The sequence below is a fragment of the Lissotriton helveticus genome, chromosome 8 (assembly GCF_964261635.1).
Source record: "Lissotriton helveticus chromosome 8, aLisHel1.1, whole genome shotgun sequence".
NCBI lineage: Eukaryota > Metazoa > Chordata > Amphibia > Caudata > Salamandridae > Lissotriton > Lissotriton helveticus.
This window is the reverse complement of record NC_136069.1, coordinates 33,819,637-33,846,057: the sequence shown is the minus strand read 5'-3', so window position 1 is coordinate 33,846,057 and position 26,421 is coordinate 33,819,637. Positions and strand designations below refer to the sequence as shown.

Genomic DNA, 26,421 nt, shown 5'->3' with positions numbered 1-26,421 from the left:
TTGGTTCTGGGAATTTGTGTGTGTAGCGCTAGTGCGTCATGGTCAGAGAGTGCTGCAGGGTTGACCTCAGTGTCCGTGATCAGAGACGCCACTTCCGAGGAACCCAGGAAATGGTCTATTCGGGCGTATGTGTGATGTACGTGTGAGTAGAAGGTGTATCCCGGGCCGTCTGGGTGTATCATCCTCCAAATGTCCACAAACCCTCTACTCTATAACCATTGCTCCCCCTCTCTGGAAATCGCCCTATGTGGAACCGAATCTCTGACCCGACCTGTCCTTGTGGGAGTCCTTCACTAGGTTAATGTCGCCCCCAACGAGCATGGAGTTGATGTTGTGAGTGAGCGTGTCTGCCAGAGCCCCTGTGAGAAAGGGTTCCTGCTTGGTGTTGGGTGCATATATCGACCCGACCACGGCTGACCACCCTCCCAGTTGAATTTTGTAAGCTAGAAGTCTCCCTTTAATGTCTGTGACTTTGTCCCCAACCAAACCCTTGAAGTGACGCGCAAACAGAATTGCTACCCCAGCTTTTTTCTCTGTGGTGGATGAATAGTATTGTGTTGGAAACGCCCTAGAGCGCATGCCTTGGATAGCAGATGCGTTTCTTGTAGTAGGCATATCTCCGCCCTGGAGTTTTCCAGGAAGGATAGGACAGCCCTACGCTTGATGGGGTTATTAAGCCCCCTGACAGTGAGGGAAATAATCTGCATAGTGGAGTCAGTCGCTTGGGAGTTGCGGGTGAGTGTCCCTTCACTTCTAGGCATATTTAGCTGTGCTACCCTTCCTGCGCTGTCTGCAGTGCGCCACACCGGAGCCCTCCCTACCCCCAACCCGATCCTCATCCCCAACTGTGTCCCCCCTCCCTGAACACCCCACCTGCCACCCGCCTACCCCCAACCTCGTTCCCCCACACCTCACCTCCCCCCTCCCCCTCCCCCCTCCCTGACCCCAACTGAGAACCCCATAATGCAAACCATTGTCCCAGGCCTATCGAAACCAGTTCAGGCCTGTGGTAGAGTCTTGTGGAGGGTAGTGTGGCAGTGGTGACCTCACTGGCCCCCTAGCCCGTCCCCCCCACCCGTGTGGACGTAGAGTGATGAATGCAAATCCTGTGTCGGTGCTGCCTCAATGTTCGGCCGTGGTGTCCTTGACCACCTCCTGTATGGCCGCCGCTTGTTCCTGAGCCATGGTCCTCGGATCAGGTTTGAGCTCTGCCCTGGGGGAGCGTGGCGCCCCACTCGTTGCCATTCGCCTCTAGATTGTTGCTTGGGCCCTCCCTGTGAACGCCGCGGTGATGTGTTGCCCTCGTGCTCGTTCTCCTCCGGGACAATTCCCAGTAGTGTGCACATGTCCCCAAGGGAGCGGAGTTGGTGCAAGGCTCCTTTCCATTTAAAGACGAGCCGGAAGGGATGACCCCAAGAGTAGGGTATCCCATTGTCCCGTAGGAACGTTGTGGCCACCAGGAAGGCCTTCTGCTTTTGCAGGGTGATGGCAGAAAGGTCCTGGTACAGGGCCACCGGGTGGCCCTTAAAGTGAAGGGGTTGTTTCGACCGGGCCTCCTTCAGTATCCTTTTCTTCAGGGGGAAATCAGGCAGAAAGGCCAAGATGTCCGGTGGGGGGGCAGGCGCACGTCTCACCAGGCCAACTCTGTGCGCCCTGTCTATGCAGATTTCAAAGTCTGCAGGTTCGCCTATAATGTCTCTGAACAGTCCCTGCAGATATTCGGTTACGTTGTTCCCCTCCGCTTTTGATGGCACTACCCGGGCGCGGTTCTCCAGGTCCTCCGCATGTGCTTGGAGGTCCACCTGTTGCTCCCGGAGACGGACGACCTCTTGTTGTAGGTGGTGCACCTCCGCGCTCCGTGTCTGGTCCGCCTCCTCCTCCGTCGCTACTCTCTCGCCCAGGCTGTCAACATCGCGGCGAAGTTTGCGCTGTTCCCTGGCCAATTCTTGCTTCAAGGTCTGAAAGTCCTCCCTCAGAGAATTGAAGAGGGACTCGAGGAAGGCCTTGGTGATAGGGGCCCCTCAGTCGTCTTGCCCCGTCGCTGCTAGGGGGGACGGGCTTTTGTACCCCTTTGGGATGCCCTTGGTGAGCATGTCTGTAAGTGTGCGGCCTCCCCTGCGCCCCGTGGTGGCCATCCCGCTCTTTTCTGTCCACCTACCGGGTCTACGGAGACCAGTGGGGCTCTGACTGGCGCTCCCCCAGGGCAGCCAGGCAGGTCAAGGTGCTGTCTGGACGCGCGGAATTGGCCTGGATGTCTTCAAGGGTGTCACTTCACAAGAGGGTCACCTCCCCCCCAGTACTGGAGTTCCCTTCTATGGGCCGGCCCCTCTGTTGTGTCGAGTCACTGGGCACCCCCGGCAAGTTCCGTGCCCCTCCTCACCTCGTGTACACTTGCTCCTTCCCCGGACTGCTTCTGGCACTATGCGGTTCCAGCCCCGTGAGATCTCGGAGTATCCGGGCGGGCTGCGGCCCTCTGGGTGCTCGCCCCTGCTGTAGGCCCCAAAGCCTGGGCCTCGATTTTCACACAGGGCCGCGGCACTAGCGTCGGTCCCTGCACCCTCTACACGTAGTCTCCAGGCGCTCCCACTGAAGGGGGCAGTGTCGCTGTCTTAGTGCCGGTGATAGACTTGGGGCCTGCTCATTAGGGCCCACCGTTGTATCAAGGGCGCTGTGGGGGCCCGCCGCGCTGCTTTCTGTAGGCCCAAGACCGGGGCCTCAATTATCGCGGCTCCGGCGTAGTGTGTGCGGGTCCCCGCTACCTCCGCCGTCTGCTTAGCGGTGCTCCCCGCGGCGGAACCCACCTTCACGGGCCGAGTCCTGGCTGCACTCGGATCGCTCCGTGTCCTGCCTCCGGCCCGCGGCAAAACCCTTGCTGCTCCCGCCCTCGGAGCTCAGCTTTCGTCCTCTCGCTGTTCTGCCGCCGGCTCCGGGTCGGGTCTCAGGCCCCGTACGAGATGGCGCTCTGTGAGTGCTCCTGACCTGTCAGTCCGCCCCAAAAGCGGGCTAGTCGGGCCAGTCGGCCGGCTGTGGCAATCGCCGACTTTACTGGGGATCTGCAAGCAGGTATTTAGGCTATAATGGGGTCCGGGCCGGAAGAGCCTCGCGCTTCAGCGTCCTCTCAGGTCGCCATCTTAGCCACGCCCCCTCCACATTTATTTTTTTACGTGTATTTTAGGCTATAAATGTATTTTGTGAAGAATAAAGTAACGGCATATATATTTTGTAGAACTGCATGCCTTTAGTGTTGATTATCAAATATGTTGCTGTGGAAAATGTGAAAATTGTTCAAATGTGTATCCAATGCAGAAGTATAAACCCTAAGAGAGAGTGATGAGACTACAGCCTATGGTGTACCGCCCATCTCCAGACCTTGTCACCATGGAAGAAAGGGATATGGTCAAGAAGTTCAGATTGAATAGGCAAACTATACTAGATTTATGTCATCAGCTGGAGCCAGATTTTCTGCCTTACAACGGAAATCCCACATCTATCACACCAGTTGTAAAACTCAAAGCAGTTCTTCATTTTGTGGCCACAGAATCCTTCCAATACACCATGGCAGTATCTGGTGGGCCTTCTTTTCTTTATATTACAGCTACGCCTGATGAAGGACTACTTTCCTGAAATGCATTGGGTGAATATCTATATGGGTATCCAGTATAAGATGGGAATTCTAAAGTGCTGTTGAAAAAAAGCTCAGATGGCATTTCTTGAGAATCTAAAGTATGGAAATCATACTCTCTCTGTATGAACTTGGAAATTATTGATGAATATGGATTAAATATTGATTCAAATGAATCACATGAATGAAACCGGATTCTTCTTGTTTAACTCTTATGACTGATGCCTGCATGGTTGTGTGGCCCATGGCTGGTGTGTGACGGTGCACCAGATAGTTATGAAGAGTATCTTGAGGAATGTCACAACCAACTTACAGTGGTGTACTACAAGAGGTTCTTTCTTCAATGATGGTGCACCCAACAGCTTCATCCAGTTTCCACAACAACAGGATTTAGCCAATCGGAGGGGGGAATTTTACAGTTTGGGACACCTACCACATTTGGTTTGTGCAATTCATGACACCATATTTCCTTAGTGCCACCACACACCAGAGTATAGTTCTACCGAATTCGGAAACACTTCTATTCAATCAATGTGCAAGTTGTCTGCTCACGGGATTTGTACATCATAAACATCTGTAAGCATTTTCACGACTTTGCCCATGATTCCCCTGTACTAAGGAATGTAAATGTAATGTAAATGTAGTTGAGCTTATATAGCGCACAGCTACCCGCAGTGGGTTTCCCGGCGCTTGCTTAGGGAACCCTTCCTGGTATTCCCCTGTGAGATAGCAGGGTATCCACAAGGTGAAAGTCAGGCATCCCGCCGCGAGGGGCCGTTGTGGAGATTAAGCAAGCTATTGCCCAGAGTCGCAGAGTGTGAACCCGTGAGTCGAGGAGGCACCGGGGCGAGAATTATCGAGTCCGTGGAATTTTTTTTAGCCCAAGACCCCGCCGAGGTGGGGAATTGAACCCTGGTCCAGGACCGATCTCAGCTTCCGGGTCTGCTGCCTCTAACCCCTGAGCCACACTTCTTCACACTTCTCCACTCCAAGGAATAGCTCCGTACCCCTGCAAATGTCTCAATTTCGACCTCTGAGGGCCTGGGTTGTTGGTCAATACAACCATTCCTAATATTGTTAGGAGAATTCTAGTTGAACAATCTGAAATTGTGTTAAATTTTTTAACACTTTTTTTGTCTTCCATCCTGGAGACTCTGTTTATCCCAACCAACCACGGTGTTGGCACCACTGAGGAATCCAACGACGCCAGGGGCAGACCGCTTCAATGAGGCCCAAGGAAGATAACAGCAGCCTGTGAAGTGGCCTTTTGGTCTTCTGAAGGCTAGATTTTATTGTCTGAACAAAACTGGTAGAGCCCTCCTCTACTCACCTGATAAGGTGTGCCAAATCACTGTGGCCTGCTACATGATACACAACGCCCTGCGACGGAACATCCCTTACATCGCAGATGATGGAGACCATGAAGAGCCACCGGGGGAGGATCCTGAAATGCCAATTGATGACAGTGGTGAAGAAGGAGTTGACTTACATCAAGATGTCATTGACAGCTTTTTCTCATGAGTAAGTATATCTGTACATGTGATCACTTTCACCGTTACACCAACGTTTGATCTGATGATGAGAGAAGTATGTGGTGGTAAAGTGTTAGGAAGGGGAAGTTCAGGGAAAATCATGTCAAAGGTGTTTGATTATCAGAGTTTAAACACATTGACTACTGTGTTCAGTTACATTGTTTAACTTGATTGTTTAATGAAACAGTGTCCTCCAGAACTTGCCTTTGTGATTTGTCTATAATGTTATGTTTGATTGGTAATCTTTTTCTTTTGATTTGTTTTAAGTTCCTTCACCATGTCATCTTCATTTGGACACTTCACAGTTGTACCATTTTCAGGTATATGGTGCTTTTTCTAAATACAAAGGGAGCCAGGAATAATCCTGGGAAAGACAGACAGAGACTTGCACTGTGATTGAATGGAAGATTTGAAGGATCCATTGGACTTGTTCTATGTCGTGTGTTGGCACTTAGGCAAAATGTGTGCCATCATTAGCTCAAACCACATGTGGTAGTGGACCCAAATCATGCTCATCTCCCTTCATATTGGCAAAGTGTGTAAAGTCAATATAGCTGTTGATGTGTCTAATCACTGTAGGACATATTTTGTGTGGAATACAACTGAAACTTGGTTGTGACATTCCACAAGCAACTGGAAAAGTCGACTGGAATGATCCTGTGTCTACAAAATCTTAGTACAGCCATGTTTTTCTCTATTGATGCTATTGATGTAGGGGTCCTTGTGTGAGCCAGAATATCTATCTCCAGCTGTTTACATGATATTTTACCTATTCAATCCTATTGTTTTGTATATATTCCCTTCTTCCATGTTGCCATGGCCTGGAACTGAAAATGGGAAGGAAAAATGGAACTGAGCATTAAAGCCATGTATGGATTGTTATGTTAGAGAAGAGAAAATGTTGACAGGCAATTATTGGTCAAATAGAATAAACATAGCAATAGATGATTGAATAGTATATTTTTTTGTGGTGGTGTGGTGAGCAAAATAACGATGGATTAAACCCAGATCTGTGACTGGGGGTGAATGTTTTGCCAATGTGCAACATTCCATCCATCATCTTGTGTGTTTTGATATTTTTTGGGGGGTCATGGTTGGGAACTTGAAAATAACATTACCTACTTGCAAGTTTTCTATTTTTTTTTAGAATTCATTGATTTTTTTCATTGTATAGAAACACATGCATTGGTAGACTTGAGATATACAACACAAGTTTATGAGTTTTTGAGTTGTGAATGTATTGAACTAAATGTGAATACCTTAAATAGGGTGAAAATTAAAAAGCAAACCAAAAAGTGAAGAAGTCAGTTATGTTGAATGAAACCATAGTTTGAAAGTCAAAATTGTTTGAAGGCCAATGTCCAAAATACTCCGGCATCGGAAAGACAAACCTATCCAGGAATAGTCCACAAAGTGAACGGCAGGCACACACTCGGGAAATTAGGTTCAGCGTTTCTTGCTACTAGTGGCCGAGGTCTTGCCATCCTCACCTCCTGGTAATATGTGTGTACGTCCACTCCTGTGGGTGTGGGGGATCACCAGTTGCAGGGCCTGGGGTGGCTGCAGGTTCCCTTACATCTGCATATGGCTCAACTGGTTGCGATTCCAGCTCATTGCCGCGCAGCGGTTACTCAACACTTGTTACAGTGTGGAGTCCCCAATGCGGGGTCTCCCATTGTTTTTGTAGTCAAACCAGATCCTGAATACCGCTTCGAGGTTTTTTACTCCTGGGTTACATTCCGCACTATTGATGCAAATTATAATACTTTTCACACTTACACTGTAGCCAATGTTCCTGCGGCTCATCGCTCTTGTGGGATCATTGAGCTTCCTCTTATGGCATGGTAGCACCAGATTTGGTGTAATGGTGCCGTTCCCCATCCTCTTTCTTCTATCGCATGGGCCCCTTAAGTATTAATGGTGCCGCCTGGCCTGTCTTGGCAGGTTTTACTATGTATCCACATTATGCCACCACCACGGTGGCGGATGTACGCTTGTTGTATGCTCAAGCGGTCCATTTATATAGACACTTGTTTCAGTTTGTTACCCGTTCCTTTTTGGCAGCTCCACCTGGGGCTGCCACTCCTGTACAAGCCCCACAAGGTGGAGGGCTTGTTATTAGCCCTATTATTATCAACTAAGTTATGGACAAACAGCCCCTTAACCGTAAATAATTTCCACTTTAGGTTGCTCAAAAAATGTATCAACTTGATGCTTTTCCTCTTACAGGTCCTGTAGAAAAGCATTGGATCCTTACTATGTGTTTAACTAGTGATCTGCCCCCCCCCCTTGGCCGACTGCAACACCTGGGATACAGTGTTTGCTACAGTGTATATATTTTGTTATGGCACCCCCTGGACGAGCATTCTTCCAAACGTTCTCAAACATGCACAGAATGAACATGGGGCAGGTCCTGCCCTAGATTTGGGAATGAAGCTTGCGGGTAATTTTTCTGTAGTCTCCAAAATGATTCTAATGTTAAAGGTGAGGCGGCGTCCATGATTATACACTCACAACTTTCTGCAGTGGCCATTACCAATCGTGTGCGCGAGTTGCCTGTTAATATTTCTGATGTTTATGCATCTTTGGGTCGTAAAAATTTGGAGTCCAGACCATCTGTGCAAGCTCTAGGCAAACCTATTCTTGAAAAGTATAGTCATCCTGTTTTTCCTAAGAAGTCTTTGGATAAATCTAGACAACAACAGAAGCCCGCTTTTGATTGAAATTATGGTTTGCGTGATTGCACTAAAATTAAGACTCCGGAGCATTTTCCTGTTCCTGATCCTCCTTCTCCTCATTCCCTTCAGGAATAATCTGATCAACAGTACGACAGAGGTGGTCAACAGGATTGCATGCAAGGCGAGTCAGTGCACCCTAAATGGGACATGCAGTTCTCTTTTGACGCTAAAGTCAAGAGAGAGGAACCACTTCCATATAGAGCCCCTTTCCAAAAGAAGAAGGTTGCTGCTTTGATAGCGAAATATGCCCCTGATGGTGAGAACCCCCAGACGGTGAGAACCCTTCTCCTGGACAGGAGTTTTTGCGGTGGCCCTCCTGGACAGCATGGCAGAAGTCACCATAGTGCGCCAGACACTTCGCCAGTTTCTGGAGGCGAAAGCAACTGATACATTTGTTACAGTTGAGATGGCGGGCACCAGCGTTGCACCTCTTGATCGCCTTTATAATTTGGATATTCAGATTGAAGGTGATTTCAAGCGCACCATTAATGCGATTTTTTGGTTCTTGCCTGTTCTCAAGGGGAAGATATTGTCCTCCAATCTTTTTTGCAGCTTGCCCATGAGGAGATGCAGCATGCTTATGCTTCTAGGTGGACCCTTGCTTACACCCCACCCAGATTGGTTGGGATAGGGATTCTGCCCGTTATTCTGATATGTTCTAGCCCTCAACCACGGCCTCTATATCCAATTAAACGAGAGGCAAATGTACCCGTTAGAGATATTCTCACTCAGCTGGAGTATGAGGGTGTTCTTGAGCCCTATATCTCTTCTATGAATAATCCTCTTTTTCCGGTTTTGAAAGCTGACAGCTCTTATCGCGTAGTCTTAGATTATAGACATTTGAATAGTCATACAAGCACTTCTGTGGTGCAGAACACACAGTATGGCCCTGATTAATAATATCGTACTTAAAAAGTTTTAAACTATGCTAAACATTCCTATATGGTTTTTCAGTCACAACTTGGCTCCTGAGAGCTGTGATTGGCCTACTCATTCACAATGGGATATAAGAACAGCCCCTGTGTCTTTGCGGTATGCATTGTACCCCTTTTACATGACATTGACCCTGATGCTTTGTCTTATGTCGATGACATATACCTCACAGCATTTGGCGACAGTGGATTGCATTATTATGCAATTCGCTGAACTTTTGTTGCAAGTTCAGTATTGCAGAGTCTTGCATTGCATTTCTTGCTGTTCTTTTTTCTTGGTTATGAATTAATAATTGAAGGTAGAAGTTTGGTAACTCATTTCTTGGAGAAGTGTGCACAATTGCAACTCTCCTTCTTCTTTCAAGAAGTTGCAGTCTCTTCTTGGTATTTTAAATTTTGGCAGAATTTACATTCCTGAATATGCCCGATGTACTAAACCTCTCTAAGCTTTCATAAATCCAAAGTTTTTGCTTCCTCGTGGCTTCCAGATCATACTACTGTCCGATGCGATTTACAATCGGATCTACTTGTTACGCAGTTCTTACAGACCAGGCTTAACACTACTATTTTGGTCATCCAGATAGTCCAGGGGTGCAATTCAATCAATCAATCAATCAATCAGGTCATTTATAGAGCGCACTACTCACCCGTAGGGTCTCAAGGCGCTGGGTTGGGGGGGGGTGCCGTTACTGCTCGAACAGCCAGGTCTTGAGCTTCTTCCTGAAGGAGAGGTGGTCTTGGGTCAGGCGCAGGTCGGTTGGGAGTGAGTTCCAGGTCTTGGCGGCCAGGTAGGAGAAGGACCTTCCTCCTGTTGTCGCTCTTCGGATGCGGGGGACGGCGGCGAGGGCGTGGCTGGTTGATCTGAGGAGGCGCTTGGGAGTGTAGAAGTTGATCCGGTTGTTGAGGTAGCTCGGGCCTTGGTCGTGTAGGGCTTTGTGCGCTTGGGTGAGGAGACGGAAGGTGATTCTCTTGTTGACCGGGAGCCAGTGCAGATCTCTCAGGTGTCCGGAGATGTGGCTGCGTCGGGGGATGTCGAGGATGAGTCTGGCCGAGGCGTTCTGGATCCGCTGGAGTCTCTTCTGGAGCTTGGCGGTGGTTCCGGCGTAGAGGGCGTTGCCGTAGTCCAGTCGGCTGGTGACAAGGGCCTGGGTGACCGTCTTCCTCGTCTCGGTGGGGATCCACCGGAAGGTCTTACGTAGCATGCGCAGGATGTTGAAGCAAGACGAGGAGACGGCGTTTACTTGTCTGGTCATGGAGAGGGAGGAGTCCAGGATGAAGCCCAGGTTGCGTGCGTGGTCCGTCGGTTTGGGTGCGGTGCCCAGGGCGGGGGGCCACCAGGAGTCGTCCCAGGCGGAGGGCGAGGAGCCCAGGATGAGGACCTCCGTCTTGTCCGAGTTCAGTTTCAGGCGGCTGGTCGTCATCCAGTCGGCTACCTCTCTCATCCCTTCGTGCAGGTTGGCTCTGGCGGTGGCGGGGTCGTTGGTCAGGGAGAGGATCAGCTGGGTGTCGTCGGCGTAGGAGATTATGTTGAGGTTGTGTTGGCGTGCGATGGCCGCGAGGGGGCTCATGTAGACGTTGAAGAGGGTGGGGCTCAGTGAGGATCCTTGAGGGACGCCGCAGATGACTTTGGTGGCCTCTGACTTGTACGGTGGTAGGCGGACTCTCTGTGTTCTTCCGTCGAGGAAGGAGGTGATCCATTCCAGTGCCTTGTCCTGGATTCCGATGTTGCCGAGGCGCTGTACTAGGGTGCGGTGGCAGACAGTGTCAAAAGCCACGGAGAGGTGAAGGAGGATGAGGGCCGCTGTTTCTCCGTTGTCCATCAGAGTTCGTATGTCATCGGTGGCAGCGATGAGGGCGGTCTCGGTGCTGTGGTTCGCTCGGAAGCCAGACTGTGAGGGGTCGAGGGATCCATTCGTCTCGAGGAAGGCGGCCAGCTGTTTGTTGACGGTCTTCTCGATGACTTTGGCCGGGAACGGGAGGAGCGAGATGGGACGGTAGTTCTTGAGGTCGGTGGGGTCTGCTGTGGGTTTCTTGAGAAGAGCGCTGAGTTCGGCGTGCTTCCAGCTCTCAGGGAAGGTGGCGGTGTCGAAGGAGGTGTTGATGATGTCCCGCAGGTGGGGTGCGATGACAGCGTCGGCTTTGTTGAAGACGTGGTGAGGGCAGGGGTCAGTCGGAGATCCGGAATGGATGGAGTTCATTGTGCGGATGGTGTCTTCGGTGCTGATCGGAGTCCAGGCGCGGAGGGTGGTGGTGGGTGGCGTTGTTGCGGTTGTGGCTTGCGTAGGTTGGTTGCTGAAGCTGTTGTGTATGTCCGCGATCTTGTTGTGGAAGTAGGACGCGAGGGAGTTGCAGAGGTCTTGCGACGGGGTGATGTCATTGTTTCCGGCGTTGGGGTTGGAGAGCTCTTTCACGATGTTGAAGAGTTCCTTGCAGTTGTGTGCGTTGTTGTCCAGCCGGTCCTTGTATGTATTTTTCTTGGTGGCGCGGATCAGTTGGTGGTGTTTCCGGGTGGCGAGCTTGAGGGTGGTCATGTTGTCCGGTGTGGGTTCCCTTCTCCAGACTTTCTCGAGGGCTCGACAGTTCTTCTTGGAGCTCTTGAGTTCGTCGGTGAACCATGGTGTTTTTCTGCTGCAGGGTCTGCTGGGCGGGGTTCTCAGAGGGGCGAGTTCGTCCGCGCCGTTGTTGATCCACTTCGTGAGGTTGTCGGCGGCCTGGCTGGGGTTCGCTGAGCTGGCGGGGGGGTGCTGGCTCAGGGAAGCGGTGAGCTGGTCGGCTGTGATCTTGTTGCAGCTTCTTCGGGCAACCTGTTGCTGGTGGTGGTGGATCGTCGTTCTTTTGAAGCTGAAGTGGACGCAGCTGTGGTCCGTCCAGTGGAGTCCTGTTGCGTGGCTGAAGGTGACGTCTTTGCTGGATGAGAAGATGGCGTCGAGTGTGTGTCCGGCGAGGTGGGTGGGGGTGGTCACCAGTTGCTTGAGTCCGAGGTTGGCGAGGTTGTCGAGCAGGCTGATGGTGTTGCGCTCGCTGTTGTTCTCCAGGTGGAAGTTGAGGTCCCCCAGGAGGATGTAGTCGGCGGAGGGGAGGGCATGCGGGCTGACGAAGTCGGCGATGTCCTCGCTGAATCGTGTGCATGGACCCGGGGGTCGGTAGATCAGGGTGCCTCTGAGGGTGGTCTTCGGGTTGGTGTGGATCTGGAAGTGCAGGTGTTCAGCGGTGGTTAGGGTGTCGTCGGTGTTGGTCGTGATGCGGATGGTGTGTCTGTGGATGATGGCGATGCCTCCTCCCGTCTGGTTGGCGGTGCGGTCCCTCCGGATGATCTTGTAGCCCTCCGGGATGGCGATGGCGATGTCTGGGGCTGAGGAGGCGTTCATCCAGGTCTCGGTGAGGAAGGCAACGTCAGGGGCGGTGGTGTCAAGGAGGTTCCAGAGTTCTACGGCGTGTCTGTGGACGGAGCGGGTGTTGAGCAGGATGCACTTGAGGTGGTTGCTGCTGATGTTCGGCTTGGCGAGTGCTGGTGCAGGATGCGTCCGGGTGCAGGTGAACTTGCAGGCGTGGCAGCTGAAGGGTCCGTGGGTGTGCTTCGGGGCGGCTCAATGACATCCTGGGATACCGCCGGTGTTGAGTGCGATGAGATCGGCGGCGTTGTAGGTTCGTCGGGTCGGCTTCCGTCGGTGGGGGACAGGGGTCCTGGCACTGGGCGCGGTCCAGGCGCGGACGGGCGCAGACGGGCTTACCTTTGGCGCGCCTTCGGCGCACAATCGGCGTGCCCGCTGCGCGTCAACGCTGCGCGTTCGCACGGTCGCCATTTAAGGCCAAGTGCGCGGGTGGGCGGAGCAGCTGGGAGGCGGGAGCGGGGAGGGAACAGAAGAAAAAAGGGGCGGGGTCGGCGGTGGTGGCGGGAAGCGGGGGGCGGCGAGGAAGGTGGGAAACACGAGGGAGAACGGGCAGAAACTACGATATACAAGCACAAGTGAAGGTCAAAAAACACTTAACAGGGAAAAAAGCTACGAAGGAAAAAACAAGCACAAATGATGGTCAGAAAAACACTGGATTTACTTATGTCACATTCAATGAGGGGGACACTGATTGCTTATAAATGGCATCTATACACCCATTCTGAGATGCGCTTTTCATCTAATGATTTTTGTTTTACAGCAGTACCAATGGCCATCCTCAAAGAACGGCCTTTTGCTCAAGGTAAACACATCTTTGTTGTTTTGCCTGTGTCTGCCTTAGAAGCGGTTCCTAATTCTGAAGCCATTCACCTTGGATTCAATGGGCTGCTTCTTTGACTTCTGTTGATGTTTCCTTTGTTTTTGATCCATCTTTTCAGATATAAGACTTTCTTCGATACAAAGAGGTTCACCCTCCACCTTCATTGCTTCTTCCTCTTGATTAGTATAAAACCATTATTTAAACTAATGGGTCAGCACAACATGCTTTTGGTTCTAGGCAGACATATTCCGCAGCTTGTGCTATTGTTGTTTGCAATACGGCCAATGGAGTTTTCCACTCCAGTATCATTCATACCCAATCCCTGGGTGACTGTATGGCACAATTGGCTGAGTTGAGAGCTTTGCTTCTCCCTCTCGAGCATTCTGATGCTGAGTCCCTCACCCTTGTGGTGTGTGACTTTTTGTATTGTGTGCAATCTTACGATGACATTTTTTGGGAAACAAAATGGCTTTTGGAATTCAAAAGTCAGCACATTAAAACATGAAATGCTTTGGGTTAAAGTGGCTGATCTTAAAAATCACCTACCAATTACACATGTACATACATTGGGCCATCAACGTGCTGGAGCGTATATTGTTGGTAATTTGATTGCTGATGAAGCAGCCAAATCAGCAGTAGCCACAACTAATGTAGCCACAAATACACGTTCTATGACTAAAATTGATGATGACATTTTGGCTGCCATTGCCGCATGTCGGGAAGAAACTGATTTTCCCCTGGGATTTCCTTCTAAGTATACTTACCAGTTAACTACTGACATGGTTCCCTTTGTAACCATTCCTGGGGTTGGTGATCGCATGACACCAATCCTCAACCGCAGACACGCTTTAATAACGGCAGCTCATGAAGACATAGCTTCTGCACATGCGGGGTTTGCGGCCACTGTTTCTCTCTTACAGCAACGTTACTGGACAAGAGACATATGTTCATCAGAGCAGCAGTCTTTTGAACAGCTGTGAAGAAGGTTGTCCCCTGACCAAACAAGGCATAGCACATTGGCCTTCAGCCTGCATTACCTTTTTCACAACAAGGCAAGCGACTGCTCCAGGGAAGGGTGAGGGTGCTTTCCACCAGGAGCATGGCAACAACAGTGGCATTCTATCCTGGTGTGCTCTTTTGAGACATCTGCCATGCAGCCACAAGGCGTAGCCCTTCCAGCATGAATTGCTCTGCCAGGGCCTCTGGGGCCTTCCATGACAGAACATGATGCAGTCTGAGTAGGCTAGCATCCTCGGTGATTGAGACCTACATCTGTGACAATTTGTGAATTCTACAATGTCTACATCAGGTATTTGATGACATTTGTGGAAACCAGTAGTTTAGAATGAAACAAGAAAGACATAGTTGCAGACAATGGGCACTAAAATGGTGACTTGTACACTTTGGAGTGTGTGCAAAAGTGATATTAGATTTTATTTTTTGATTCATACTGCATGAACGACACAATTGTTTCTCCCATGCTTCACTGCATTTTTCATTTCAACTTTACAGTGATCCCTGAAATGCATTGAATTTCGGAAATTCAAAAAGGATAATGATGATGGTATTATGAGGATTATATAACAATGGACTGAATTCAAGTTCATCTAATAAAACAATTTGGATTGCAAAAACTTTGATTACTGTTTATTTTATAAAACTCATACTTAAAGATCCTCTATAGATTTAGAGGCCAATATTGTGCACCGGGGGATCCAACCCAATTTGGGCTGGACTATAGATTCAGATTTACCACGCTCTCGATCAATGAGCGATACCCCAGTAGCACATCGAATTCAACTTTAGCCAACCAAACATTTGGAAGAAAAGGCTGTGCACAAGCCCATATTTCTAATGCAAAAATGTGAGTACCATAAATCCATCTTCAAGCCGGAGAGAGCAAGCTCAGCAAATGTAATAATAGTCTCTAAGATGTCCATTGCATCTACTAGACACAATGGGCTTCATTTATGAGGCCATGCGTCACTTTTACGCCGCCAGTGCGTCACTTTTTGTGATGCACCAGCAGCGAAATAAATGTCCCTTGTTGCACCATATTTACAAAGTGACGCATCTAGGTAGATGCATCACTTTGTAAACCCCTGGGCTACATTATACCTGCGCGAGGTATAATGTATGCGGGGGGCATTCTGGCGCAAGAAAAGGTCATAGAAGTGATGCCACTTCTAGGACGCAAATCCGTCAATTTCTTACGCCTGCCTCACAGCAGGCATAAGACTGATGCAGGACCTTTCACATGGGGCTTGCCCCAGGTGAAAGGTCACATTGCTGGAGTTGTGTCACTTTTGTGACACACTCCAGCAACGCGTCACTTTTACGCCATACAGATACGTCAGAACTACTGACGTATCTGTATCTCCTTGCGCAATGATGCGCCATACTGTAAATATGACGCATCACTGGTGTCGCAAGGAGGGCCAATGAAAAGTGACGCATCGCTGTTTTCACGCATAAATGAGGCCCAATGTTTCAGTCTCACTCCAGCGACAATCATTATAGCTACGTCCTTACCTGTCACAGCACCTATTTATGCATCTTCATCATGTGCATTAACAGCAGCTGTCTCTTTGGAGCAGCCAACACTCACAAAAGATATCAGCAAAAAGGTGACGGACCTTGGTTGGAATAAACACTAACATTACAGAATTTTAGCAATGTTCCAGAAACAAGGGAACACATCATGCACAAAATGAACAGAATTGGGTTCCAGTATCAGAAAAGGCACTTCAGGAGCACAGCAGATCAAGTACTGCAAACTTCAAACATGGAAGTACATGCAACAGATCCCGCTTCGGGCCAACCTTCGATTTAAGATTGTGAGAACTTAAACCTGCTACACTCAGATTGTTGCTGGGAGCTGACAGTCATTTCTTTACAGGGCATTCCTCATCTTTCAGAAGGAAGTAGGGTTATGCATGATTAGTTTCACTCATTAATGGAGGCTGAGAATGGTGTATGGCAGCTGTGAGGTAATCCTCCCTTCATGGTTGATCCGGTCACTCAGAAAATTGGAGGAAATTCAAGTACAAGTAAATCTAAAATAATTTAAAAACAAATGGTTCCCAGTTCTGTTGAATAATGACAGACAGATTAGCCAAATTTTGTGGAAAAATTCATCCTTGTAACAACCACTGTAGAAAATTTGCCAAATGTAGGTCAGAAATCAGGAGTGCCCAAATGTAATCATACCTTAATATTCTTTGAATGTTTATTCTCTAAGAAGTGTCACTGGGTGTTCTCAATACAAATGTCACCAACTTGTTGTGTATAATCACATTTTATTCTTTTGCAGAACTATTGGTGGCCGTGTTCTTGTCAGGGGCAACTGCAATGCAAATGTTTGCATTGCAGCAGGACACAATGTTCCTTAACGTCCCTCAGTTACATCTGATATAATTACCAAGATCCTCCTACCCACTAAAGAACCACCAACAATTCTGTAGAATTCAGTATCTCTTTACCCCCTTCTCTGTAAACTGGGACCTATACTCCGCTGCCAAGGTGGAGGCATGTACACATAACAAAATATATTGAGACATAGATCTTGTTATGCATCTGACGGTGCTTTAAGTATTACTGCCACCTCACCACGCTCCTTGTGATGGGCTCTTCAATTTTATTACACTAACTACATCTAACGGCAACGACTCACAAATATTCAGAAGAGAGCTGGTCTTTTTGCAATTGCGTAAATGGCAGATCTTGAAAGAAACAACTGTCAAAATGCAGTGATGCAAAATAAAATACAACGCTCAGGAAGAATGAATAGAGGGAATTATTCATTTTATAACCATTTCCAGGAACAGATCTGTCCCTTTGTTTCAGATTTCTTTGTCCCAGATACCTTTCCCCGCTGTGTGCCTCAGACTTTTTGTATCAGACCCTGAATTGAAGAAAAGAATCACTTTTTTTACAGTTCATCCACCTATATTTATTTATGGTTCTGTTTGTATGTTTTTAGACAATACAAGCCAATCTCTTTGCAGTGAATGATACATTTTTGTTCAGCAACTTGAGAGCGGAAGACTATAAATCCAGAAGTGGGGCTGTAGTAAGTTGGACAACACAGTATGGTTTTAAGACGCAGGCAGAAATGGGAGGTGCTCCACTTGTATGATAAATTTGGATAGCACTTTGCAGGCCTAAACACTTCCCATTGCATGGCACCATTATTTGAGCATGTGTACGGCATGGCAATAAGTACCCTTAAGTTATTCGGTACCGCACAGTTCCATGGTATGGCACTAGTCAGTCAGGCCTCAATAATGTCAGAACATGGGGAATGTTAAATATAAGAATGAAAAGAGGTTTTCCTGTAATTTGATCTATGGTCCTTTTTTAGTTTCAGATGAAACTGTTGGCTCCATGCCCCCAGCTTTTGATGATTAGACCAAACTCCGAGCTTGGTCTTTTTTTAACAACCTTATACTTAAAATCCATGGTATCAAACATACATATCAATTCATGGTACAGTAATAGAATGCCCAAGATTCCCAAAAAGAGCATCACATCTTTCATGTATATTCTGCAGTGTGCCCCGACTGGGTCCATGTAACACAATGCAGGGGGGGGGGGGTGTTATGTGTTAGTGCAATATCAGAATGTTTCTATGTGACTGGCGCTGTGTAGTTTCTGCTTCCTGTAGTGTACCTCACCCTGTTAATTGAGGTGTTGGTGGTGTGTTTGAGTGTTGGGTGTCGGCTCTTGCTTCCAGTTTCCTTGAGTAGCCCTGCAAGGGCTGCCAAATATCTTTTGTCTGGATGTAAGGGACTGTTGATTCAGTGAATAGTTCACTATTTGTGTCACAGTCCATTAAACTTTTGATCCAGTTTTCCGATGTTTACCACCCCAGCGCAAGGCTACTGCTCTTATTGCTAGTAGTAGCGCAAATCTTAAGGACGTTTTAGGTATATCTGCAACATGTCTGAGAAGTGACACCAATGGGGAAGGTGTTATGTGCAAATTTGTAATTTGTGCAAGCTCTGCAAAAATGCTATTCAAGTATGGAGTAATTTTACCACAGGCCCAAAACAAATGTGCAAAGTCCGCCACATGAGTGCGACATTTGTGGCCTTTCCAGAAATGGGTATTCCCTGTGTGAAGATGATGGGTTGTGATGCGCACTCCCTTCTTGTTGTTGTTTAAATCTCCGTTTTCCACTTTATCCAAAACTTAAGTCAAGGCATGCTAGGCGGGAAGGAGGTAATTACCCTGTGTGAACCATCAATGCTGGGTTGGTGTATGCCCTCCGATGGAATTTATGTCTTATGTCCGAGGTTGCAGGACACTAATTTGGTTACGTGCAGCATTCTTGTCAGACCTTGTCCACAAGTGGGTTTCTCAAGTCTGTTTCCCATGCTGCCCTCACTCTGCTGTCATGGGTTGGCATAAGTGCCAGGCATGCGCGATATAGTCTGGATTTGAGGTGGTATACCGCTGTGTCACTGATGAGCAGTGTAAGTGGTGTGAAGTTGTCCGGTTCAAGCGGATATGTTGATATCTTGTCCTTAAGTGCTGCTTGAAGCTTAGTCAGGACAAACTGAACCATGTAAGTTGCATTTGGAAACCGTGGGTCTTCGGTTAGGGAGAATGCATGGCCCCCGGGGAAGAGGTTTTCAAATGTGCACAATGGGTATCGGTGGAGAGTACGCTGAAACGAGGAGTTCCATTGTGATAGACCCCCCAAAATTTGCCGTCAATGGAATTGCTGACAAATAAATTGTTGTGCCACCTGTCTTCCTTAGTAGTCTCTTCCATGCCCAGCATGTAGTGGAAACGATCTGGATGTCATTCTGGTCTTGCAGTCGATCAATCAGAAGTAGGGCCACCATCAGCGTGGGGGCTACTAAGTCCCTCTCTGGTTTTGCGTAGGGTATGCAGGCATCTGAACGATACCAGTGTTATGAATAGCTACGCTGTGCAACTAGATAGTAAAGTTGCATATCTGGAACCCTGAATCCCCGTGTTCATATGGAAGTATGAGAGTGTTCCAACCAATGTTGACATGTTTGACCCTCTAATGAGGTATGTCAATATTGTTCGTATTTTGGCAAAAAAGACATTTGTTAATGGAATGGGAAGCTTATTGAATAAATGGAGAAACTGAGGCAGGACTACCATTTTAATAATGGCTATGCGCCCCTCTACAGAGAGCGGGAGGTGAACCCACCTCTCCACCGTAGCACTCAGCTGGTCTATAGCTGGGCCATAGTTCAGTCGCACTATCTGGTTGCTGTCTCTGTGCAAAAGAAAAGTCACTTCATCAATGTATAGATTGTTTTTCAGATCCAATGAAAGGTTTCTGTTGATCCAATAATGCCTCCAAAATTGACTCATGTTCACAAATATATATGTAGCACCTTGAAGTGAAAAGCTAATTTTCAATCATTTTTAAGGTACAGAGACGCATTTTATGTGATATATTTGACATCACTCAAATGTAGAATGTGGTGGTGAAACAGCAGTTTAGAAATAACTGTAATTTCCTGATTTTCTCTAGCTCGTGATCCCAGTGTTCCTGCCATACTGTAACCTAGTATATGTGACAAAACTAGAATCTGGTAAAGTGCCCACCATCTGCTGTACCTTTCCTGTATTGCAGATTCTGTATTTTTCTTATTTTTCTGTTTTTCTCTACACATTTGGTAAATCACCTAGTAGGAAGTCGACTAACCTGGTATATTACCAGCCATCCATCATTTCTCTGTTTTATTTTGTCTTTTCATAACCACATTTAACTGTTTATGCCTCTGTTTTAATCAGTATGAGGTTTCTGTAGGATCTTGTACTTTTCATTATAAGTTCCACCCACTTGTCTTGTTTCCTTTTGCTTGCTCTGTTGCTTAAATGGTTATTCAGATATTCTGCGTGTCTTCTATAATAGTTTTAAAATGTAGATTGGCAGTCCGCATATAATGATTAAGTCAGCCCTTTCTCTCATCTCACCACGCTGTACAGTAGGTCACTGCTGTAGCCAGTAACTCTGTAGACGAAGGATGGTTTCCCGTAGCCATGCAAGCTTCTTTATTGCCCGAGCCTCCATCTGCTCTGTACCAGGTATAATTTCTCAATGGATTTCTTGTTAAAATGCAAAATATTTAGACTTTCTGAGCCATGAGAGAGGACACTTTCACAAGACGGTCTTGCCACATTTAGAACATGCATACGGTTTCATGCTAGGGTGAGTTCTCGGGTAATATCAGTGATATCTCTGTAATGAATATTTTGCTGAATTCAGGATATTTATATTATTTCAGTCTACTGTGACTGCCATGCTACTTGTAATATTAACCCTTGTATATGCATGGGTCAGATTTATGAGTTTGAAGAAATCTAACGCATCCAATACGTATTGGATGCGTTAAATAACTCATACTTTATTACAATTCGGTAGGTCAATCCTGCCAAATTAAACGGGGGAAAGATATGTTATTTACCGTTTTATGAGTATTTTGGTGCTTTAAGCACCAAAATCCGCATGTTGTTCCCCATAAACTCATAATTGGTGCTATGTATCACTCCTGATAAATTACGTACCCCTTGGTATCATTATTCATTAGGGGGATAACTACTTGTAATCAGGCCTTAGTATAGTAATATGATTTATTTCCTTTATCTTGTTTCAGATGGAGTGATAGACAATCTTTTTCCTTGAAAGCGTTTCACATTTAGTAAATGTATACGGTTTCTCTGTAGTAAATTGTCTCATTTGTCCCTGGATCTTCACATGTGACTTATAAGATGATGTGACAGGCTACCTTCTTGCCTGAAAGCTTTAGAACACGCAGAACATTTATAAAGTTTCTCACCACTGTGAATCCTCTGATGTATCATCAGCGTGCTCTTGCTAATGAAAGCCTTGTGACATTCAGAACATATGGTTTCTTCCTGTGGGGATTTTCTGATAAATTGACGAATTACTTTTTCTTGTAATCCATGTCACCTTCAGTACAATTATGTGGTGTTCTTTCTTCTTTCTTGTTCTTATTTTCTCGCTCTACACTCTTAAATCGGTTTTTATAAATCATTCACTGGAGTGAGCAATTGCTGGAGTGATTTGTGAATTAGCTGCACTGGTTTTTGGTAAGGACCCACATGTTCTTTTCTTGACATGATAATGTATTGGGCAGTATAGAGAACAAAACGAGCATTTTATGTATAAAATTCGGTTATATTTTAGCATTCTGTAAAGGAGAAATGTAAAAAACTCCTAGGGGCAAAATAAGCATGAGTTAATACCATGTTGAGACTTAAAGAGAATAGTAACCATATGAAATTAAGGATATAAGTGAATTTTTTAACAAAGTGTAATGTCTCTCCACCATATTTTTTGTGTCTTTGTTTGTATAGATTCCCCCAACTTTCATCTCCCGTCATTTATCGATGTACTGTTAAATCATATGTAAAGCCCTGAAGAAGATGGAGATAAATAAGACTGTCCATTGAAACGTGCGTCGGCTATGATTGTGTGATATCCCAGATTCCAACACAGCACAAGAGGGTGGACGTTTCCATCCCTTAGTTTGATCATCTGTGTATGAGGTGCTGGTATGGGAGTAAGTGTGATAGTGAGAGTATGGAGTATGAGTGTGAGAGTACATTTAATGGGTTATGAATGTAGGGGATGTTATTTATCCATGTCTGTACTTAATTCATTTTGTACAAATAAGTGGAAGGGTAGACAGGAATCAAGACTGAGATCAGTTTATAAATAGTAAAGTCTTGTCTACAATTCATTGTGGAATTGTGGATTTTTGATAACATGTATATGTTATCAAAATATATATATTTTGTCCGCTACATATACATATATGTATACGTAGCGGACGTGCGCTACCTTGAGGGGGAATGTGCGCTAGCTGCTGGAATCTTTTTTAAATCAAACGATTTTAGGTTTGAATTAAATGTTGTGTTTTGCACTATAATTTTTAAATTGCCACTCTTCCCTACCTGTTACTCATTCTCCCCCCTACCCCGGTCCACCGCAGGCTTCGCCTATTTGTTGTGGAGGGTAGCGTGGGCGTTCTCTTGCACTCAGCCTCACTTGTGTGGATTCTCTGTGGGCGTATACATTATCATTTTGCCTGAAAATCTCATCACAATCAGAACATTTATAAGGTTTCTCTGCAGTGTGAGTTCTCTGATGTATTGTCAGCCTTTTCTTTGGAATGTATGACTTGGCACATTCAGAACATTTGTAGGATTTCTCTCCAGTGTGATATCCCTGAAGTACTAATAGTTCAGCCTTCAGAATGAATGTCTTGTCATATTCAGAGCATTTATATGGTTTCTTTCCCTTGTGATTTGTCTGGTGTAATAACCACCCATATTTTTCTGTGAAAGCCTTGTCAAAAGCAGTACACTTATTCTGTTTTTCCTCCAGTGTGATCATTCTGATGTCGCATTAGATGAAGTTTGGTTTTGAAACCCTTGTCGCTTTCAGAACATTTGTAAGGAGTCTCATTGCTGTGAGACATGTGATGTCTCCTTAACTGTCCTTTTGTAACGAAAGCCTTCACACATTCAGAACATTTATATGGTTTCTCACCGGTGTGAGTTCTCTGGTGTATGGATAGTTAATCTATTCTCTTAAAAGCTTTTTGGCATTCAGAACATTTATGAGGTTTCTCACCGGTGTGTGTTCTCTGGTGACTGGATAGTTCACCTATTCCAAAAATTCTTTATTTCGGTCGTATAGACCATAAAAGATACAATACAAAACACAGTAACATACATTTTAAAAACATAATTCATACAGTTCTTAAAATAATTCCCCACCTAATCAGCGATGGAGGTTAAAAACAGATCATAAGTGTCCATGCGTTAGAGGGTTTTTTTCTTCCTAATCAGCCAAACTGCCATTAGAAATTTGGCTATTGCATACACAATGTGGCCAGGAGTGCTAGTTTTCATTACTCTATATGCCTGTGAGTAGTTACAGAACCCCAAGTTTCTGCAGAGAGGCGCTATCCAATATTTTCTAGATCTATGATAGGCCGGGCAGACAAACATAATATGGAGTTCATCTTCCTCATGAGTGTTGCAGCATGGGCACATCTTGTCGCCATCCTTGATCCATTTGTGAGTGAATGTTTTAACGGGCAATGTGCCTAACCTCCATTGTACAAACAGTTTCCTCGCGAGGATGGGGAAAATAAAATCCATAAAACTTTCAAATACATAAGAATTTTTGGATTGCAGGAACCGGTCTGTAAGAGTGCCGCTATTTTGTGCGTTCAGCCATAATAATAATCTATGGTCTTTGTACATTCGGACCAGGCTTTTACGTGGAACCCTTCGGCAGCCCTGTTCGGGATCCTCCCATAGCTCGGATAAGTTCATGGAGTACAGTTCTTTTTTGACGAAAGTGAGCCAGGGTATTTTATTGCTTTGGTTCAGGCTCATAACATGGATAAGGTCCTGTCTATAATAACGCAGTTCATTCGTAGACCATAGCCTATGCCAGAACCTCACCGGCTTTGACTCTAACTCCTCAGCAATGGAGGGGAGGCCCATGTCTAATCTCAGTGGCAGGAGTGGCGTACCTCGTGGGAGAGCCAGGAGGCGTCTGAGAAAGTTGTTTTCGACTCTTGCTAGTTCTTGGCCCGCTTTATGCCCCCAATAACCAATTCCCTTATAAGCTTTTTGACATTCCAAACATTTATATGGATTCTCGTTGGTATGATTTCTTTGGTGTATTAGTAGCTGGCTCTTTGAGAGGAAACACTTGTCACACTCAGAACATTTATATGGTTTCTCGCCAGTGTGTGTTCTCTGATGTCTAATCAGATTACATATTTGACGGAAAGATTTATTACATTCAGAACATCTATATGGTTTTTCACGAGTATGAATTCTCTAATGTAATGATAAATCACCCTTTTGTTTGAAAGTCCGGTCACATTCAGAACATTTTTATGGTTTCTCGCTGGTGTGGGTTCTCTGGTGTATGGATAGGTCACTTATTCCGTTAAAAGCTTTTCGGCATTCAGAACATTTATATGGTTTCTCGCCGGTGTGGGTTCTCTGGTGTATGGATAGGTCACTTATTCCGTTAAAAGCTTTTTGGCATTCAGAACATTCATATGGTTTCTCACCCGTGTGATTTCGTTGATGTATTATTAGCTGGCCCTTTCCAATGAAACACTTGTCACACTCAGAACATTTATATGGTTTCTCGCTAGTGTGTATTCTCTGATGTCTTATCAGATTTGATTTTTGACTGAAAGCCTTTTTACATTCAGAACATCTGTATGGTTTTTCCCCAGTGTGAATTCTCTGATGTGATGATAAATTACTCTTTTGCGTGAAAGTCTTGTCACATTCAGAACATTTATATGGTTTCTTTCCAGTGTGATTTTTCTGATGTTGTTCTACTTTGCCCTTTTGATTGAAAGCCTTGTCACATTCAAAACATTCACATGGTCTCCCCCCAGTATGAGTATGATGACCTATTATCAGATGTGCCTTTGTGAGGAACGTCTGCTCACACTCTTTGCATTTATATGGTCTTGGTTCAGTATAGCCACACTTTTGCCCAATGAGAGAGTCATTTGCGATAATACCTTTACATTCAAGGCACTGAAATGTTTTTCTTCAGTATGGTTTTGTTTGCCTGCCATCAAATGTCTTTTTCTAATAAAAATCTTGGTAAACACTGCAGATTTATTTTGTCTTAATATGCGGAGATCTCCTTGATGTTTTCTCAGATGGGTATTTAAATAGAAATCTGTCACATTTAGCGCATCTGTGCACCTCCCCCATTAGTTACACATTATGTTTAAATAATTGCATCCTTATAATAAGATCCTAGAGATACTGAGAAAATGCCTGTAGCTTCTCCTTTGTCTATCCAGGTCAGTACTTTCAAGTTAGCTACATTTGACTTACACATATAAATAAAAAATAACCTCTCTACATTTCAAATTCTTAGCATTAATAATAGAACTGCTAAGTTGTGCACTGAAATGAAGTGGACCAGTGTATTTGCCTTGACAAATTAAGTAAATTCCTTCTACTGATAGTACCACTATGTATAGGTGTTCTGCTAAGTAAATAGCATGGAGGCATAATTTCTTCATTCTAGCTCTCTCATTTACTTTCTCGTCGGTATTAAGTCAGGATTACAGCATTAGTTGGCATTTTTAAAGCACATTTAGTGCACAGTTATGATCTTTTTTCAATTTCTCATATTCTGCACTCCTCTCATATTCCATGTTTATTTACATGACAATGCTCTGTGCTAGCTTCTCATGAAGGGATATTCTGATGTGTTGTTAGAGTTGCCTTTTATGCAGAAGACAGCAATAAGTAGATTCATCAATGGCGGCTGTCCAGTATATACATTTTCTGATGTTATCCTAGTTACTTTAGCCTGCAAAGATTTTCTACATTCTATACAGTTGTGCGGCCTTTCTCATTTGTAGGTCATTTGATTGATTAGAGTTCTTTTGAATGTTAATATAAAAACATACTTGTGAGATAATCCTCACTTCTTTGTTGTGAGGTACCACGTCACATTCATCAGACACACATCATTCCATTGGCGTCTGCTACCAATTCGGCACTGTTTGCACCGGGAGCGCACATGGGTAACATTTGTAGAGCTTCTTTAGTGGAATAAAGTCTCCAAAAACTGTTTTGTACTTTCCAGGGGGTTAGTGTCTCAAAAGTTGAACCGCAATTTCTGGTGTCCACGATATTCCTTTGACCATTGCTTTTAATCTGGATTTCTTTCACTTATGGGACAAAAAAAAGATATATGTAAGTATTAGCATTTTATGAGCAACGAAATACAAATATCAGCGTTAAAAATATTCAATTTGTTTTCTTATATGCATAAGAAGTAAAAAGAGGCAGGAATGCAATTGTAAGCGATAATCACAGAGCATTAGCACAGAAATAGTATAAGGAACTGCATTTAAATTAGATTTAGCCATAGTTATACGGAGGCTATAATATACAAGCCATAAACAGATTATTGCAAATTGGAGGCGCGTGGCCTGACGCGAACGGAGACGTGAGCCTGATTCGGAGCTCCGGCCAGTGATCCCCTCTCCAGTACCATCCTGCCCAAAAGAGGGGGACCCCGTGCACTGAAACCAGCGCATGTAGCGTCGGAACCACTGGTGCATAAATGTGACTGATACACCAGCTGCAAAACGCCCTAATAAAGACATAAACTGAGATTCGGACTGCGAGCCCGAGCAAGATGGCAACTAGGAAGCAATGGTAACCCTTGGCGCGCTGAAGGTGCTGCCAGACGGCTGCGCAGGGCAGAGAGAGAATAATGCTGACTGACTGAGCAGTTGCCCCCACACTTAAGGAGGAGGCAGTAAACGGACGGAAGCGGTGCCCGGGGCTGT

At 45.9% G+C, this 26,421-nt stretch overlaps 1 pseudogene; it reads right to left on the bottom strand.

Annotated features, from left to right (window-relative positions):
- Nucleotides 1-20,779: 20,779 nt before the first annotated feature.
- LOC144773684 (uncharacterized) lies at nt 20,780-24,950 on the bottom strand (annotated as a pseudogene).
- Nucleotides 24,951-26,421: the final 1,471 nt, after the last annotated feature.